At 42.9% G+C, this 19,270-nt stretch overlaps 1 protein-coding gene across 2 annotated transcripts in view; it reads left to right on the top strand.

Moving 5' to 3' along the window:
- The window catches only part of TOP3B (DNA topoisomerase III beta), an 88,979-nt gene that overhangs the window by 46,319 nt on the left and 23,390 nt on the right, over positions 1 to 19,270 (top strand). The gene's annotated exons all lie outside the window — the stretch shown is intronic.

Consider the following 19,270-nt stretch of genomic DNA (forward strand, 5'->3'; position numbering starts at 1 on the left):
AGGAAGGTGTATGTGTATTGTGCTCTCCTAGTTGAATGTAAATGGATTGTAGCTGTCTTTTTGGTCTACTTTTGCAAAATAACTTATTGCAACTATTTATTTAAAGAAGTCACAATTAGAGCAAGTAAAGGAAGGTAACTCAGGTGTCACTGTGCACTGCCAGACCTCCTGGCAGCCCAGGTTTTATCCAACCCGGGCATGGCCACGTGGTCATGGTCCTGCTGAATTACCCAGAGCACCCGACAGAGTTTTTGCTGGCTTTGTTGTACAACACTTGGCACAGCACCAAGAAAATGGCACAGACGGATGATACCTGATCTGGTGTAAAACTTCTCAATATGAAGGCTGCCCTATCAAACTGTTATGAATTAAGAATTCGTAGACTGAGTTTATATCAAAGCAATGATTTTTATCTGGTTGTGGCTTTTCTGAACCTATGCTAAAAACCTCCTAACTGGTTTCTGCTATATTACTGACTTATCTAAGGACTGAGTAGACCTTTTGGCTCTGCCATCAATTTACGTGTTCGGAGGTATATCACATTGTCTTAGTTCTCTGTCACGGAGATGGTATGAGGGTGTATCAGCTAAGGTGTGATATTGTCACTTGTTACCACAGTGTTTTTGTTTGTTTATTTTAGTGTGGAGAAAAAGCCTGTTATACTCTTGCACAATTTTGAGTATCCACACTAACCAATGCAATTGTGAACAAGTCCCAATAACATATCAGCGATGCATGTGTTTGTCTCCAGCCTCTGATCATACACCATTTGTGACACAGGCAGGCTAATGCATCCCTGTAAATTTGTCCTCACATGACTCAGCCCACACCAGTCAATAAAGGATACTCCATAAATCTGATGGGTGGGAGTAAGAGAGTAATAAAGAAAGGGAGAAGAGGTGAACCAAGACTGATTCTGGGATTATTTTTTTTCTGTTTCCCTTTTTCATGAGTGGGTAAGCATCAGAGCGAAAGAGGGACAGTCTTTGGGACGTGGTGATGGAAAGATTCTCCCATTGACTGGCTTGATTCAGCAAACAAAATCCTTCCCCACATGGAGTCATGGAAAACAGGGCACAGAGGGAGAGAAGTGATAGTAAAGCTGCACTCAGCCCTCTAGCAGCAGCCAAAGCCAGATATGGAAATTATTCCCTGAGCAGACAGGACTCAGAGTTGTTTCTTTAGCTTTCCTTTGGCTCTTCTAAGTTTTTCTTGCTGTCGGGAAGAGCTAGGTGAAAAGGGCGGGGAGAGGGGGGGATTTGTGCAATTCTTCCACTTGAGTGTAGAGAACAGAGAGCAGAAGGTGCGGTGAGAAGCCTTTTAAAGTGGTCATAGATGTGTGAGGTCTGATTCTGTTTTCAAAAATGTATCTGTTAGATGTAAGTGCATGGGAGGTCATTAGAGCTCTGCTGCCTTTCAGAGGGTGAGGCAGGAGGGAGCTGGGCTACAGAATGGGCAGGCAGCAGCATCGCGCTGCTGGGAGCAAGAGCCACCGTGCGATCAGCAGGCTCTGGCAACAGGGACAAGAGGGGAAAGAGGCTGGTTTTTACTCTCCTCAGCTAATGTCATGCTAGCCATGGCCAGACACTTATGTTTAAAATCACACCAGTTGTTTGTGATTATGCTAAGGGTTACTCTGGAGATGAGTACAGCTAGCTGGCAGGGTTTTAAACATAGCAGTCCCTGTCTTTGGTGATCACCTAACATCCTGTTATTTACTGGATCTAAAAATAAAGCCTGTTTTCCCAGAGCAGAAAATCTAGCCTGTACGAAAAGGCAGGTATTTCCAAATTGCTTTCCTTGTGGTAGGTATCCCTGGTTCATCCAGCGACCCTTCTTCCCTAAGCCTCCTCAAATCACTGCTTACCTTGGATGGATGGGGACCAGGGGTTTGTCACGTAATTTTTTATTCAATAGGAAAAAAAAAAAATAGTAGCTGTGTGTAGATTTATTTTTGAGGGAGAGACAGATGTAACAGTCTGTGATAATTTTCTGAGGTTATAGGGATAGATATCCTCTCGGACAAAAAGAAATGGTCTGATATTCACCCTGCACAGACACAAAGTCTTGCCAATAATCACGTTACTCACTAATATTAAGATTCTTGTTGCATCTGAACTAATCCATGATACATCTGTGATGGGCCACAAGTGAAGACAAAAAGGGACAGATATGAAAGAAGAGATGTGATAGGGTCTCAATTTAAGGTTGGCCACAGACTGTATATGACATTCTTGTAAGTAAACTGACAGTGTCCAGGTTTATAATAGCTAAACTCCTCAGTTTCCTTTATGTAAACATTTCACTCTAATGGAACGTTATACCCAGGACCGTGCTTCAGCAGACGTGCATGTATATGAATTGCATAAAGATAGACCAATAGATAAATAGATATCTGGATTTAATAAACACTCACATTCTAACACTAATAGGCTGGTGAAATCTTACAGAGAGGGAGAGGGAGACTGAAGGAAAATAGAAAATACTGTTGAGAGTTTACAGACTGGCACAACTGGAAGCACTCAGCATCAAAAGAATGAAGGGAGGGAAAGGCCGAGATGGAACAGGCAAATTCTACATTAATAATGTTCTCCCATCTTGTGGTGAGGGATGGTGAACGAGCCAGTGAGGTCAGTGCCTGCTATTTCTTCAGAGGTGAAATCATCATCATCCAAACCAAAGAGTTTCACTTATGAACTATGGAAGTAGAAGGATTCAGGTATGTTTTTCCAAAGTCAGAGGATCTCTAGGAGTTTGTTTTTCTTGAAAGTCAGGTAGGTGATTTTGAAAATTTTATCTTTGACTTCTTTTGGAGGCAAGAATGCTTTTCCAGTAGGGAGAGATTTTCTTCAGGTTAATCATTTTCCTGTATATACTTCTTGACATTTTCCCCACTATCATTCACCAAAAAAAGGGGGGGGGGGGGGGCGAAGCGCCAAACAAAATCCTCCATTCCCTATCCCCTCCCAAACAAGTATCTCTTCCAGTTCTTGATCTAGGAACCAAAATCCTATAACAATGGCAGCTCTCTACTGAACTTATTGAAATTTTGCCACTTGACAGAATATGGTCCTGACAGCCAGCACTGAAAGCAGGAGGATTCTACGTCCGAAAGCGTATGTGGGAGGGCTCAAATAATCCCCTTCAGTTACTTCCCATGACTTCAGAATTCAAGGTAACTAGGTGAGAAGAAGGAAGAACTTCCTGACAGTAAATGAGCAATGAATCAAACAAAAAAAAATTTGACTTAAACTGGGAAAATTAATTTCTAAGTTCCAGCTTGCCCACTTCGGTCTGTCTTTTAACCTAGCATTGTCTACTACCCAAGTAAGGTCAGCGCAGCTATTACCTCAGCCCAGACACCCTTTTTCGCTCTGTTTTTACAGTGCCTGGGTTTATTTTTCTTCCCTTTATTTGGCTCTGTGCCATTTCATTGGCTAACATTCACCTTGGCTGGATATACCGAGGAAGGGATGTTCATTGCTCCATCTGTGGCATGCCCAGCAAAGCCCACTCTTCCCAAATGGCTCATGCCATTGATTCTGTCTGCCACCATGTCGACCCACTGCGTTTTGGGGAGCCAAGGACTCCAGAAGCAAGCCCTCTTTTTAGCTGTCTTTAATTATCGTTCTGAGCTAGACTAAAGAAAAGATTTCCCTCCTCTGCAAAGAAAAAGCAATAAAATAAAGGGGGCTGCACAGCGCAAAGCAGCCAGGAGAAGAGCACAAGTGGAGCCCCCACACGTGCGCAGGCACCGCGTACTCTCCCACCAGGGATCTGGCAATCTTGCATGCATGAATTGCCTTGCAACGGCCACTCGGCTGTCATTCTGTCAGGCCCATTTACAAATCGCATAACAGGTTTAATTTTGAAATCTCTCTCCCCCCCCTTATTTTTGCTGAAATGGATTTACAATGAAAGTATTTGAAAAGGAATAATTATCTATATGAGCAACAGCAACACAATGCCTGCAGCCTGCAGCGTGGGGGTGGGGCACGATCAGAAGAAATGAGTCTTAAGTCTGAAATCTGCTTTTATACATGTCTACATATTTACAAAGAGCTAGATATTTGTAAATATCTATAAAATATCTGATGGATATGTGTATGACATGATTTTGAATTGTGTGTGTCAGACACGTGAAGCCTGATTTCAGCTTTTGTTTTTCTTGTGCTAAACGCCACGTTTTAAAATAAGTCTCCAACCATATGATTGTGTGCATTTCATATCTGAAGTGATATTCATCAAGAAATTGGTCACCAAAACCTTAGAAATGCTTTCCAGAGCATTCCAGCCCAATTTATGTTTTAAAAAGGGTGACCAGCTCACTCTCTGAAAGTGCGGGAGAGCCCGTTTTATGCAGTAGTGGACATGAAGCTGAAGCTTTTTCTATAGTCTCTGTCCATTTCTCTCAGTGAATTGAATCCAGTCAAAGGTCAAACTGGCCAGAGGCACTTTTATTGTCATGGTAACCATGACTTAATCAAACAATCCTGAGATTCCAGGTTTGTGGGAACAGGCAAAGATCTGAAGAGACTGGAATTAATCAATCAAAGGGGGCAGGGAAGAAAATCCTAAGATATATGACTTATCCTTCCAAATCTATTACTCTGTCCTTAAACACACAAGAATTACGTCTTGGACAAAGCCTCTTTTCAGACCAAATACCTCTGATTTTTGTTTTCTTGTCCTTTGCATCAAATTTCCTAACATATCTCTGTCCTACAGTAATCAAACCTCAGCCCAGATTTAACCAACAAGACAGAGAGAGGGGAAACAACAATTTAGGAAGGATGAAGATTAGTTTGTAAAAAGCTACTTAAAGGAAAAAAAAAAAAGGAGGAAAAGGAAAACCATGGAAAAATGCGATCAACCACCTTTGATTTGAAAACCTGTTTAAGCTTGCTAGTAGTGTTCTAGTGCAGATCTACAGGCAATAAATGCATTTTTAAGGTTGCTCTGCTTTCTGGCCAACTGCTGCATCTTCTTGGGATCCCAAGGCTGTGGGGCTTGCTCCTGTCTCAAGCACTGGAGTCATTCAGCAGTGCTGAGTTCGTACAGCCTCTGCTCTTTTCTGAGAGCCCAGCTGCTTAAGGAGTGTTTTGAGGCATCTGGTGAGTGCTGGGGGTTGGTTAACCTGGAACTGAGCTGGGGCTACAGATACTCTGTTATAAGGATATTTTGTGCATCTTTGTTTTTATTTCAGAAGCAATTTGCATATGTCTTACCTCCTGTATTTTGTTTGAGTCTGATGGCTGTGTTTCTCAGTTGGAGGAAGAGGTAGACCCGTAGGCTCTGCTCCACCACCATGCTAATGGGGGAATGTCTTGTGTTTTTTGGGGACCTAACTGAAAGCTATGTCCACATGCCATTAAACCCCCAAAATAATTCTTGTGTTGGCTTCTAATAAAGTTAATCTCTTGCTTTGGCTTCCTCTGCCCAGAGAAGTGATAAATAAAATAGTAAAATCATGGGGGTATGACAGGAGTAGGAGGGCTTTGCTAAAGTGTTGGTGGCAGTAGGTTTGACTTGTTATACCTGGTTAAGTGGAGGTATCACATGTTGTTTTCCAATTTTAGAGAAGAATTAGCTAGAAATCTGAAATATATTTGCTCTTGGAGGCTTTGCTGAAATTAGGTGTCTGGCGGGTGGGATTGGTTGCATAGTACGCGTGCTCAGTTACACACTTTGTGATATACAGTCATGGAAACACTGAAAAGCTGTTGGCTGCTATGCCATACTAGAAGCCTGGTTTTGTAATGGCATATAGAGATGGTCACCTTTCTGCCCTGCTCTCAAATGCAAGGCAGGCTGAAAGGCAGCTGCCTATTGTCCGGTGACTACTCTGTCCTAGGGAGATTGCTGCTGAAATTTTACTATATTCATGTTATATAAGGAATGCAGATAATTACTTGCAAACCCCAAACCTAACTATTTTAATGGCAATCAGAGCATGAAAAGAACTGATTGCTTCTTGTTCTTAACGTAGAGGTATCCTTACAACAAAATGTATCCTCTCAATGCTGTTGTGGGTCATCTCAGCAAACAAAGTCTAACAGGTGAATTGTCCAAGAAAAGCTCCTTTCTCACTGCCAGATGAGTGGAGGGTCACCTGCAGAGATAGTTGTTGGTAGTTAAAATATGCAGAAAAAAACATTCTATAATAGAGCATAGCAGATGGACAGAACTCCATGGAGTGCCAGGATACTGGCAGGACAGAAGAGAAATTACTGAAGCTTGAGCGTCAGACAGGGAAAGGGGAAATAAGTAGTTGAGGAGGTCTGGAAAGAAGGAACACTGACCTGTGTCCAAGGAGGATGTGATCTTCAGGTGTAAGAAGAGAAAGGTCCCCTTTTGGCTTGGCTGTAAGGAGGCCACTGGTACCCCTGAGAGTGCTTGTGGAAGGGAGACATTTGAAGCCACAGGGGAGGAATGGAAAAGGGACTCAACATGGAAGAATAGCAAAGTTTAGAAAACAACAGGAAGGAGGAAGCAGAAGGCTGATCATGTCAAGAGAGCGTTTTCCAAGATCTGTACATATAGGAGCAAACAAAGGAAATAGAAAATTACAGTGGAGACGAAATGAGAGAAAAGGGCAGGGAGATCAAAAATGGGAATTAGGGGATTGGATGAGCAACTACAGGAGCAGAGAGAAAGCGATACTTCTGACATGGGGGTAAGGCTTACTTAATGGCAGAACAAGAAAAAAGTTTAAGAGGAAGAAAGGCTCTACAGGGCCTGCTCTGAGGATGAACAGGGGCTGCGATGAGATATTGGTATCAACAAAATTGAGGGGAGTTTTGATGTTTTTTGATAGGGAAAGGCTTTTCTTCATTTCTTGTCCAGTGTCTCAAATAATCTTCAAAGACCAGGGCAAAGAGCAGCACTGATAGAGATGAATTGCCGCCTCCTGCAGAAGTGCTGAGCACCCTTCCTATCAAAACTACTAGGAGCAGCAGTCACTCAGCACCACTGTGAAGGAAGCCTTAAATTCTCTTTGCTCCTAATCTGTTGATCTTCTCAGGACAAGACTGAGGAAATTGGTGAGACGAGGGACCATGGGCAGGTTACACGCAGAGCCAGCACCGCACATGACCTATGCTGAAATGAAATGCAAATCTGGGAGGTAAAAGCCCCTGTAAAACTCCTTCCCCTTTGCAAAAATACACTCCAAGTTAGCTTTAACACTTAAGTACCATGGTTCCTGAATGCTACCTTTAAAGGTTAAAGCATTTAAACTATAGGAACAGCCAGGGGCAAAAAGAGGCCCATTTCAATTTGATATGTTGAGGTCCTGCAAAAAGCCAGACTGGGGGGTCTCTGAGCTCTTTGTGCTTTCCTTCCCTCCTGAACCTGAGATGGCTCTGAGGCCCAGACTGGGCTGCGTTTCACTATCCTTCTTTCTTTCTCTCCCTATGTTGTAGTAAATTAGCCATTTCCAAAGGGCTCGAGCAGGGGGGCGAATTCCCCATCCCTGACTTGCATGTTGCACAGGGCTGCTTTGCAGGAAGGAACAGAAACTAGATCAGGAAAGACTGGTGCATGAAGAGAAGAGCTGCGCTTCTCCCAAGGGTTCAAACCTTTGTAGAGGCAAGCAACATCCCTCTGCCACCATGAGCACTGCCAGGGACAGGTGGGACTGGCCCCAAGCAGTGCCACTGTCTTCTCGGGGGGAGCTCATCTGCCTTTCATGGTAGATCACAGGACACCTGCCTTCCCTGGAGGGATCAGGATCTGTCCTCGCACACTGTGATGGACAGCAGTTTTTTCCTATTTCCCAACATTTATCTTGTCCCTGTTCTTTAAGGCAGCTGCAGGCCTGACTCCTACTGTTTTACACAGCATCTAGCCCGGCTCCTGGTCAGTCTGTTAGGTGTTACTGCAATACAAATAGCAGGACTGTCCTGGTGTACGATGAATGTTTAGCTTGCAGAGATATGAGAACACCCTGTGGACTTTACCCCACGCTGTAATCGAAAGAGTACTCCTCAGTTTACACTAGCCTAAGCCTTTCTGCAAGCTGCTGCCTTTTACTCTATTATCTGGTATGATAGCAATGATATTAATAGCAGGAACCTTCCTTGCAAAGAACCAATTGCAGCTATAGCGCAGCTCCCATTGTGCTCCTTGCCTGCACTGCTATCTCTCTGTACAAGAAAACACTTCCAGGTTTACTCCAGTGGTTACAATTAATGGAGATCTCCATCCATTTATCCTACATCAGCATAAACAGTCCTATCTGTAGGTGGTGCCTGCTGTCAGCTCCCACCCTCTAAAATGATGCTGAAACTTCCTTGTACTCAGAGATGTGAGCGAAGGTCTCCAACACTTTCTAGGCAAGAACAAGGCTGAAGGCGACTACTGGGGAACAGAAGTGCAAAATCTTCTTTCTGGGAGCCCTGCCACGGAGAGGTCTTCTACCATTGTGCTTCCCTCTTTTAAAGAGATCTCTTTAAAAACCTTTACAAATATATGGAGGGATTTGCAAGTGATCCTTTAAGGGATCAGGAAAGCCCAACTACTTGATAAAGTTCTTTTACCTTTAGTAAAAGAATGTTAATACTGGAAAGCTGCCATGTGCTCTCACAGGGTTGTCCTTACAAAGAGATGTCTTAGAATAGCTGCTTTTCAGGAACGAAGAATAGCTGTGTCTGGCCAGGAAAGCTTTCTGAGGGTCTCTTCCAAGGCTTGTTTTCTTTCATGGGAGCAGAAAAAGCTCTGAGAGCTGCTTCTCTGTTACTATGATAGACCTCACTCCTACTGTTATAGCTGTGCACAGCTACATGGGCAGGCTTCAGTCCTTTATAGGGTAGGTGAGCATCTCTGGTGGTGAGAAGTCTGAATAATGCTGACTATGAGTACTTAATAACATAGTTTCTGGAATAAATTTTTTTGGAGGGAAATGTTACCTGCACCAAGCAAAGCCTGTAAGCTATGTGTATACCTTAAGAAACTTATTGTCCAAGTACTTGGAAGAGACCACTCAGAGTCCTACCAGATGAGTTTCATCATATTCTCTATCAGATATTCAGTCTCTCTGTTCTGCCCTCTGTGCAGCCTGGGACTATGGCTTTGCCGGGCAACTCTGAATTCCACAAGTTTCTGCTTCTACATTATTAAGCTTCAATGTGATGTTTCTCAACAGCATCATTCAGAACAAGATTATACCAAGATATACTAATTTCTTTGTCAGTCTTCATCTGATTTATAAAATAGTTCTAAATCATCACAAATTCTGATATATAGCATTGAACTATCTCTCCAAATAGATCCTACAAAAGCAACATGAAAGATGATTGGAAAACTTTGGCATGGAGGCATGTTTTTCCAAATGATGGATGTGCAGACTCTTTTGTTATGAATCTTGAACTCCTTGAGGAAGGACTAAGTGAATATGTCCAAGATGTCTTGCTAGCTGAGGTAAGGAGAAAGCTCTAAAAGTTAGTTCCAGAACTTTTGTGTGTGAAGGTTGGGGTGGAAAACACCTGACTCAGTTCAATTAGAGGAAAATGTCTGATGCCTAAATATAAATCAATTCCTCCCTAAAAAAACAAAGTAACATCCATGACTATTTTTTTTTTTTTAGAGAATAAAACTAATTCTGCCTCCCTGCATTTTTATTACAAAAAAACCCCTTCCAAGCTCATGAAAAGAGAATTATACTGCTAAATGAAGCCTAGAGTCTTATTCTGACCTCACTTTACAACAGCATGTGAATATGAAGTTCAGTAGAAGTTGATGAATTTACACCCCGTAGTGTGTCCACTTGCAGAGTACGCAAGTATTGAATCAGAGCCCCAGCGGTGCAAGACATGCAGGCAGGAAGCTGCATCAAGCTGCTTTTGAGGAAATCACGCTTTTCAGATAAATATCAGTCAGCTGCAAACATTTTTCTCTCCAGGATGTGTATGCTTTTCTAATGTTTAGGATAAAAATGTGGTGCTAGGAATTGGGAATATAGTTTTCACATATTTGATTACTTCAGCATTAAAGCAGCATGATAATATTAGTGGTAGCCTTTAACATGAACTTTGTTCTGTAACTTCCAGGCTTCAAAAACTAATGAGGAGTAAAATTGGGGAAAAAAGTCTTCCGACAAGCTGGTCTTCAGCACCTTTTTAATGGATAACAGATTTGCCGTCGTCACATATCACTTGGAATACATTATGACAAGACACATAGGCTAATATAATGCATTGTCCACAAAAGGCTACAATATATTAGTGAATTTCTCTTTAACTTGATAGAGGATGAATCAGCTCCAGTTACAGTAGCTTTTGAATAGTTTTCTCTGAAGAACCTAAACCCAGAGTCTCCCAGTGCTGATACCCAATGTAATCAGACAGCATCAGATACTTTGTTACAGAAGTTGCAAAATGGTCTCTTTGCTTCTGAGAAATTTGGAAAGCAAAGCATGAAAAGAGTTTCTAACTTTCAGCACTTAAGAACAAGTTTTCAGGAAAGCACAGGACCCAGGCAGGCAATAAGAAATGTCAGGTTTTCGCTGTACTGAGTTCTGTTCCCAGAGGTACAGTGAGCTTGATGCACCCTGGGTCTGGCTCATTTTCATTTCCAGTATTCAGATGTGAATCCTGAATGGGTGTTTCTCAAATCTTTTGACTGACTGCTGGATGCTTGCTGCTTTCATGTGTTTGGCTAGCAGGGGAGCCCTTTAGAGACTGTAAAAGTGTCAAATGTTCCTTCCCATACAGGGAAAGCAGGGTGGTGAAAGAGATGTAAACCTAAAACTTAAAACCAAACACCTTGTGTTATGAAAAGAGTAGTACATGCAAAACATTTTTTTAATTTAAAAAAAAAAGTTTGATCAACAGAGCAGTATTAGCTGATGTGAATGCATGCTTCCCTGCAGCAGGCACAACTATGTCTCTAATCAGCTACTGTCAAGACCTCCTTTTCTGCTCTGTTTCTTCCCTAGCTGTAAATGGCAGATCTAGAAATATACCCCACTGCCTTGTCCTGGTTTTGCCTTTTCAGTCAAGAAAGTATAGTGCACACTTGAAACATTTTTAAAAATGCTCTTCAAACGTCTCCAGGCAGGTCGATGGATAGTTGAAACTGGAATGACCCAGGAGCACTGAGTCATCTGCTGACTCTTTTCCCACCCCCCTCTCCACTTCTACAAGCAATGATTTGTTTTCCTCCTTCCTCTTGATTAGCTCTATAATACACTCAGATTGTAAAGTGAACTCAATTTTGTGTCCCTTATATTATCTGTAGTGTCTCATTAGTCTTGGTACCATTATAACCCCTCTCTGAATCATCATTTGTCTATGGATATTTGACATATCAACCGATTGTCCCTCTTTCTCTTTCCTATCTCTTCTGAAAGGCAATGAAGCTATTTCTGTTGATACTTAAATATCGCAATTTCTCCCATTATCACTAATAGCATAATGTCATTATGAAGAACCTTCCTGCAGTGCATTTTTGTGTGATGTAATGCAAACAAGGTGGAATTCAATGAAAACGTTGTTAAAAGTTACCCTCTTAAAATTCATTCAAATAAGAACAAGCAAGAAGTTTGGACCAAGCAAATGTTTTTCAGGAACTAAGCATTGAATGAAATATTCCCAGCACAGTTTCAGTCAGGGCAGATTTGACATGGGAGAAGGTACCATATGTTTATGTGCATATGACCATAATATAGTCTCTAGTGCACAGAAAATAGGTGTCTACATGCCACTGCAGACCAGTGTGTCACAGAAGTAGTCCTATTTTCACCATTCTCATAAGGTATGGTGAGAATAATTTCCCTAGGGCTTATAAACATTTCTCCAGATACATGCTAAAATGGGATTCAGTGTCTCCTGCTTCTATATATTGGACAGTCAAAGTAATGCTAAGCTTCCTTGGGCTTTCTCTGCTCTGTGTGATGTAGCATGAGATTCTTGCATGTATATTGCTTTATTTTTGTTTTCTTGACACCCGTAGTCGCAACCTGTTTTTTTCTTCTTCTGGAGACCTTTGTACAGGGAGCTGCCACCTTTTTTAAATAAAATAATTAGAAACATTGTTACTTTTTTTTTTTTTTTTAACCCAGGATAACAAATTCTGCCAGGTTTTTAGTACTTGGTATCCCACAGGAACTAGCACTGCCTTGCAAACATCCTCAGATTATCAAGATCTTGTTCCACTAAATATGACCTGCATTTTTCTAATATTTTTCTTTGCTCAGCTTCCCTGTTGTCTCATTCCATGTGGTCTTACTTGAGTCTCGCTTTAACTATCATAAGTTCTTTTGTTTTCCTATTCATCTTATCTTCACAGCCACATTTATTTTTCTTATTTAAAGCCAGGCAAAAATTTTTCAGTGTTACACTACTGATGTAGTGGTACTCAGAAAGCCAGAAAATGCTTCTCGGGAAGTATGGCTTATATGTGCAAGTGAAGTTGCGTGCACACACAGCGTGCACTTTGCTGGATTGGGGCTTTTCCTTGATGCAGTTTTGCAAAGTGTTTGAGCAATTATTTTGCTGCAGCAATGGGATGCTGAGCTGTCAGGCTTTCCTCATTCTGTGGTCTCCTGAAAAGGCATATGATTAGGAACCATCTTAGAAAACTACAGTTCTTTGCTCTACAAGACTAGGGAACATTGAGTTCAGTTGATATCCTTGATGGATTTTAGTTTTGCAGAATTTTGTTCTTGCTGGTAAAAAAAATTATCCCTAATATTTAGGGCTCATATTTATATTTAAGCCCCTAATGGGGCTTACTTGAGAGTAGTGGTGCTTCGTGATGTCAGCCTGCCTGAGGGTATCGCTGAAAGACCTGACCCTGCTGCAGATCTGCTGCAAAGGCACTTTCGTGGCCCTTGTCTAGGCTCTGCCCAGTGCTGGCAGGCAGTGCCGGGGCAGGAGAGCGGTAGCTGCTGTGTTGGTGCTTGGGGAGGCAACAGGCACTTCTGCAGAAAAAATTACTGCCCAGCACCTGCCAGGCTTCATTTTTCTTTCTGTATGTCCCGGGGAAAAGAAAAGCACTGGCAAACAGGGCAGTGAAAGGTGGCAATGAGCTCATCTTCCTTTGCATGGGTGTGAAAGCAGGTGGCAGGCTTGAGTCTGTACTTTTCCAAATGCAATAATTTTGTCTATGCGTCCCCCGGCAAGTAGCTCATTGGGGAGATCCCTGTTCTTGCTTAAGTATTAAGCATGTTAATTAAGCATTAACATGTAAGTGTTACCTTGCACAGGTAGGTCAGGACTTGCACAGAAATTAGAAGGCTCCCTTTCCATCACTTGCTTTATTTTAGCTTTTGGAATGGGTGAGGATTTGTTTTCCTCTTCTGAGTAGTCATGCTGTTATGATGGAGAAGCTGAAGGGCCCAATTACGCACCCCGTGATGTTGTTTGTGAAGCAATTAGAACTGACAGTGTGTGATTAAAACCAAGAAGTTATCACTTTTTTCTTGATGCAGGAGTGGTGACTGTTTACAGACGAATATGCACCAAATCTACAATGAGAATAATTTCCTCACCCACTGTGTAATCTCCTCTACTTCATTACTGGCTGAATGTATATAGCTATATAGTTCTTTGCGCATGAATTAACACTTGTAGCTAATAGCAGTAAACTCACAAATGGACTATTACTTTTTATAGCCTTTTAGCAGAGTCAGCCTAATGGAGCAAAACTGTTAACAAATTAAGATACATTTGACAGGGCTTCAAGCAGGAATCATAACCCAGGAATCACCGGTTGGGACACAAATGCAAAGTTCTCTGTAGAACTAGCCTGTATCTCAGCTGTTGTGTGGTGGCAAGTGCTAAGCCACAAAATAAAAGAGTTAAGGCAATAGTTTTCTGTTCTTGGTGAGATTTTCAGAACAAGGAACTTGCTCCTTTAATGTTTGTAAAAAGCCTGTCATATCTGTAGTGCTACAGTATAAAATAATAACAATAGTCAGTAAAAATAAGTCATATTTGTCTACCTATGGCACTGTACATGTTTTAGACACTGTGTGATTATCAGGCTACAGGAACATCTGATCTTCTGGGGAGAGTGTCTTTAAGCCAGAATATAGGCTTAAGACAGAATATGTCTGACAGTGCAGATGCAGGGCTTGTGGTGTTGGCTGCCTGAGTGTGAAACAACTGGAGTAAGAATGGCTGTAAGAGCTATCAAATATGTTCAAAACAAGATGCTTTTTCTAGCAGACACCCTGCTATAGCCTAATTGGGCATGGGGTTTCTGGGGGAAGTATGTGGCTTCAGCTCTTGTTTGTTTGTTTGTTTTTAAGTGAAGAAGTGGTGGTGGCTGGGCAGAGGCTGCATCTGCAGAGCAGCTGGATGTGCGCTGGCTCCTCTGGTGCATGGGAGTTAACACAGAGTAGCTGCCCACCTCAGAGCTTTCTGCCTCTCCTAGTCTGTGGCTTTCAACCCTGTCATTCTGCCTTTTATAAGGGGTTTCATAGAGTATCTAATCTCTTTTGCCTCATCAAACCCCATCTCAAAGACTGTTTCAACTTTAGCTCTTCCCTTGTTTTGGAGCTAGCTGATGGGTCACTTGCATCTGACATTGGTTCATTTTCTGCCCCACCTTTCCACAACTCAACACTGCATTTGATAAGACAGAGATGCAACATATGTCTTGATGCCCCAGCATAAGCTGTACCCTACCAGGGGGCTTTTCTCCAGTGCATTCTTATTATTGGAGCTTGTTGACTATATGCAGCATCACATCATGCACCTGTGTATGCCCCTATTGAAGAGTTCAGTCTATGCCACCAGCTCCCCAATTGCTATGCTAATTAGTAACTCAAAGCCCAAACTTAGAGACATTCAGGTTGGTTTTACTCCTCTTTCTCTATCTTGAACCTTCACTCCCCGCTAGGCTTGCTAAAACTTCAATCAACGTAACGTGAAGGCTTGTTCTCCTCCTAATACCTTGTGATATTCTGCTAAGAACATCCAATGTTAATGTTCCAGCATAATTATATTTCCCCATAGGTGTAAAATGTGTCTGCATCAATAGCTTATTAAAAGAGTGTAATAAAAATTATGACCCCACAATTCTGCTATTAATATAACAATTCAGAGCCAAGAAAACTCCCTGATCCTTCTTAGGCATCTGCTGTAACATGGTAGAAGAGCAGAACACCTTAAGCCAGTTTAATCCCTTCTTTTCACCCCCTAGCAATATACATTGGCCCAAGAGAGTAATATGAATTGAAAGTTTAATTTATTAATATGCAATAGTGATAATGTCAAAAGAACAATATATAAAACCCACACAGAACAGGATTACACAGTACATAGGGGAAAGCCTAAAGCTAATATTTAATATAGCAAAACACAGCCAAAAATAACTTCTCATCCAAGGAGCAAAAGAGGGAGAATTCTGCAGGTGCTGGAGTAGAGGAGCTGTGGAAGCAGCCTCTGCCTTCAAGTGTGCAGTTGGACCCAACCAGCCGTCCTCTGGCTGAGCCTCCTCTCTGCTGGGAACTCACAGAGATTGCGGTGCTTTCCATGAGTGCCAACTGTTGGGGCAGTGACTGAAGTTCCCAGCTATCACTTTGTCTACCATAAAGTCTCTCGTTGCTCCAATTTAACAGTGCACACAAGAATCAGAGCAGCAGACACAAGTGGCACACATGGAGAGCAAGCCACATCCAGTGCACAGCAAACTGCAGCAAATGGGGAGCCTCGCAGCTCAGAGCATTTCAGTAAGTGAAGCATGAAACCAACTGTTCACTTCAGCTAAATTGTTCACTTAAGCTTGGATAATTAAACTTTCACCAGTAGCCAAAGTATCCTGCAGCCTTAGCAGCGATACAGACACATTAACGTTTCACTAGCTTTGCCATAAATGAGCAATTTGCCCTATAATCTTAAACCAGTAACACTCATGTGAGTGGAAAATGTTTCAGCCTCCAAGGGACTGGCAAGTTTCAAACACTTTCTAGAGTTTGCTTTCCCGCCCCTTCCCTAAAACAAACAGGGGAGGAAAGAACAAATGTGAAGGAATAAAACTCAGTACTTTCCTAGCATTACTGAGCATTCAATGTACAGTCTCTACCAGGAGTGCAGAACTTGCTCTTAGAGGGCAAGTTGAGAGAAGGATGAGATGGGGGGGTAGATGCCAGCCAGGACCTGGCTGCCCTGCAGGTTTCCTGCTCTGCCATGCATTTCTTGAGTGATGGGCTGAGGTCCAAGCTGACCATCTAGCCTGCCTGCTGCTCGGCACTGGCACATCCCTGTACGCACACACCAAAGAAACTGCAACAGCAAATAAGCATGTGGTCAAAATATGGGACCTACTTGTCTCTGACTGAAGAGTCTGAGTCTGGCAGCCAGGGCTCTGTTAGCTGTTGTGTCTGTAGATTCATCCCCCTCTGATTCCTCTTCCAGCCTTCCCCAGCTCTGATCTACTTGCTGTCCTTCCCTTTGCTGGAGATGATTGCTCCCTTCGTGGCGTAGTCTGAATTAGAAGAGCCAGGTCAGCTCGGCAAAGCTCTGCTGCTTTAAACTAACTCATCTTCTCTTGAATGCCACACAAGATGCTCAGCTCTCAAATAGCAATGATCTCTAAAAGGCAGGAGGAGGCTGTGGAGATGAGAAATGAGGGCAAACCAGGAGAGCTACCTCTCAGCTGAAACACCGGCAGCTGGAAGAAGATGTGTGCCCACAGCCTGGCTCTGCTGCATGTTGTGGATCAGAGTCCACAAGCACAAGGGGAGAAGAAAAGGAGAAGAAAAGCAGTTGGGATTGCCTTTCCAGCCCCTTCCTCCCTGAGAGGGGTAGATAGAAGAGGATGATCGTAGCGGCAGTTCTTGTACAAGTTAGCGATCATCTCTAAAACTTTTCTCTCTGGCATTTCTCAAGTGCCAGAGCCTGGGTGGGTTAACGCAGGTCACAGCTGGCCGAGGTTTCACGTCACGCTGCCTGCTCTTAAACATGGGGTTTCCATGATTTATTTCATACTTCTTTCAAAGGCTTTACTTCTAGCTAGTTGGCTAAATTAATGTATTTGTTGTCATCCAGAATGGGTGACTAACTGCAGGCTTGGCCCCTGGCTGAGTGGAGGAGGTGAGTTTTCCTCCCTCTGCAAGGAGAGAGGGGTCAGGAAGAGCCATGTCTCTGCCCTGCTGCTGCAGCCTTTCAAGACCTTTGTGTTACTCTTCTGCTTTCTTCTTGTGGTTGCCATTGCTCTGCAATTTCCTGTATTGTGGTAATTTTTCTGAGTTTTATTTTGGTACTTGTTAAATCAGTGATTATATTTTGCTCTACTCAAAGCCTTGTGTGGTGTGTGCCAGGGTTTTATTAGCAATAGCCTCTGTGTTGGACTGCCACTTACCCAAGGGAAAGTCGGGGCTGCAAGGAGGATGTTTGCACAGGGCTTTGCATATAGGGTGTGGGGCAAGTCCCAGTGCGGCTGTGGGCCAACACAGGACCAAGTCACCTTGAAAAGGCAACTGTGAATGTTGTGTTGATGGTAATACGGTTCAGAGCAGGATGAGGGGTCAGGCAGCAGAGATATGCCCAACATCAGAACTGTATGGAGTGAAAGTCAACAGGTCCCTTGGCCTCTGAGCCCAGGGCACTGCTAGGTGACATGCCCAATCCCCCTCCCTGGCCTTGCATGCTGGGTGAAGCAGTTGCTGGACTGAAGATAGAGTGGTTGCACCTGCTCCATGGCCCAATGACCAGAGGAACCTAGGGCTGGAGACAGACAAGTGAGTCTCACTGGTAAAGTGAGTTTTACATCAGTGGCTCCCCAGCTGGTTTCTGCTCTGCCATTAGGTAAGGGAAAAAAAAAAAAAAAAAAATCTGGTTTGCACAGTTTCTGTGGGTTTAAGTATCTCATTGTATTACATCAGTCAGATGTGGGGATATGACAGATAGGGTGAAAAAGAAAAGTCCGAGACAGAAAATAAAGTGCCATCCTGTTCAGTACAAATGATTCTGCCCTGGGCTGAAGAGGGCAGAAGGAGAGAATGACAGACAAGTGCTCAACCAGCAGTTGAAAGGCAAACCTGAAAAAGAGCTGAGAGGAGATAGGAGGGAGTAATTCTGCAGTAAAGGAAAAAAAGATTAAGATCTGACCTAGATATAAAGCTCACTCCCGTCCTGCCCCCCATTTGCTAGGTCAGGAGAGGTAATGAGGAGAGCAAGATGGCCCAAGAATTGCTATGAAATTCCTCCTAGGTTTTGAGCCCACATAAGGAGGCTCAGCAGGAAACACAAGGTAGCTGTGCCGCACCACATGTGAGCTCGTGCCTGCCTGGGTGCTCGTGAGGTCGAGTGCAGGGGAAATAATCTTGTTCACTGTGTGTCCCCATTCCTCAGCTCCTCACAACATCAGGTAAAAGCCAAGAGGTGGAGGATGGTGCATGTGGAGCAACGGGCGAGCATTATGTTAGCCTGCAAGTGAGATGCTTTTGCTCAATGCTCGGCTTAACAGCAGCATCTCAGCTCCTACCGTGTGCAGAATCTGACCTCCTCAGTTCTTTTTATGTGCTTTTCCCCTTCCCTGTGAAGGGTCAGGCTCTTGCCATTGTCCGTCTCAAAATAAGGGTGTGTGGCTCAGCTGAACAATGTAATCTAATGACAAACTGCCAATAGGTGATGAGTTTAAAAATTTCAAGAGATACCATGAGAAACAGCAGAAGAATAGAACTAGGAGTAATAAAATGAGGTTGATAAAGGAAGAGTCACCTGAAAAGTCTCCTGGGAGGTCTGCTATGCTGAGGCATGGCCTCTTGGGATAAACGTGAGCCTTCCTATGAAACCATTCATAAATTATGTGAACTGTTTGCTTTTAAAAGCCTTGTAGCAGAGACAGCCATCCATATCAAGTCACCTGTTAACTCTTGATATTTCCAGCCTCTTTTCTTTGCCTGTTGCCAGTATCCTGATTACAAGGCTTTCTTACACTGGTGAGTTATCCAGTCTTATCTGTGCCAGCAAGGCTTGCGCTGTATGGAGCTTATTCACAAGAAATTCAACAAAAATATTTCTTCCTCAAAATTCAAACTATTTTACTTGGACATTGATGTACTATGTTTGTATCCTGGACTTGAAGGACATTTTTAAAAGTGCTTAAAGTGACTGTTAAATTCTAGTTTAATTTTTAAAAGTGACTTGGGTACATCATTCATGGGGAATTCAACCCATTTGAATTTGGGTCCATTAAAATTGTGGACAAGGCTTGGATCATATATTCCTCCAGCCAGGCTTGGATTTCTGATTGTAACTGAATCCAGACCTCTGTCCTTAAACTCTCTAGTGTGAACTGTGAAGGAAGAACATGCACA

This window comes from Gymnogyps californianus, chromosome 16 (genome assembly GCF_018139145.2).
Source record: "Gymnogyps californianus isolate 813 chromosome 16, ASM1813914v2, whole genome shotgun sequence".
NCBI lineage: Eukaryota > Metazoa > Chordata > Aves > Accipitriformes > Cathartidae > Gymnogyps > Gymnogyps californianus.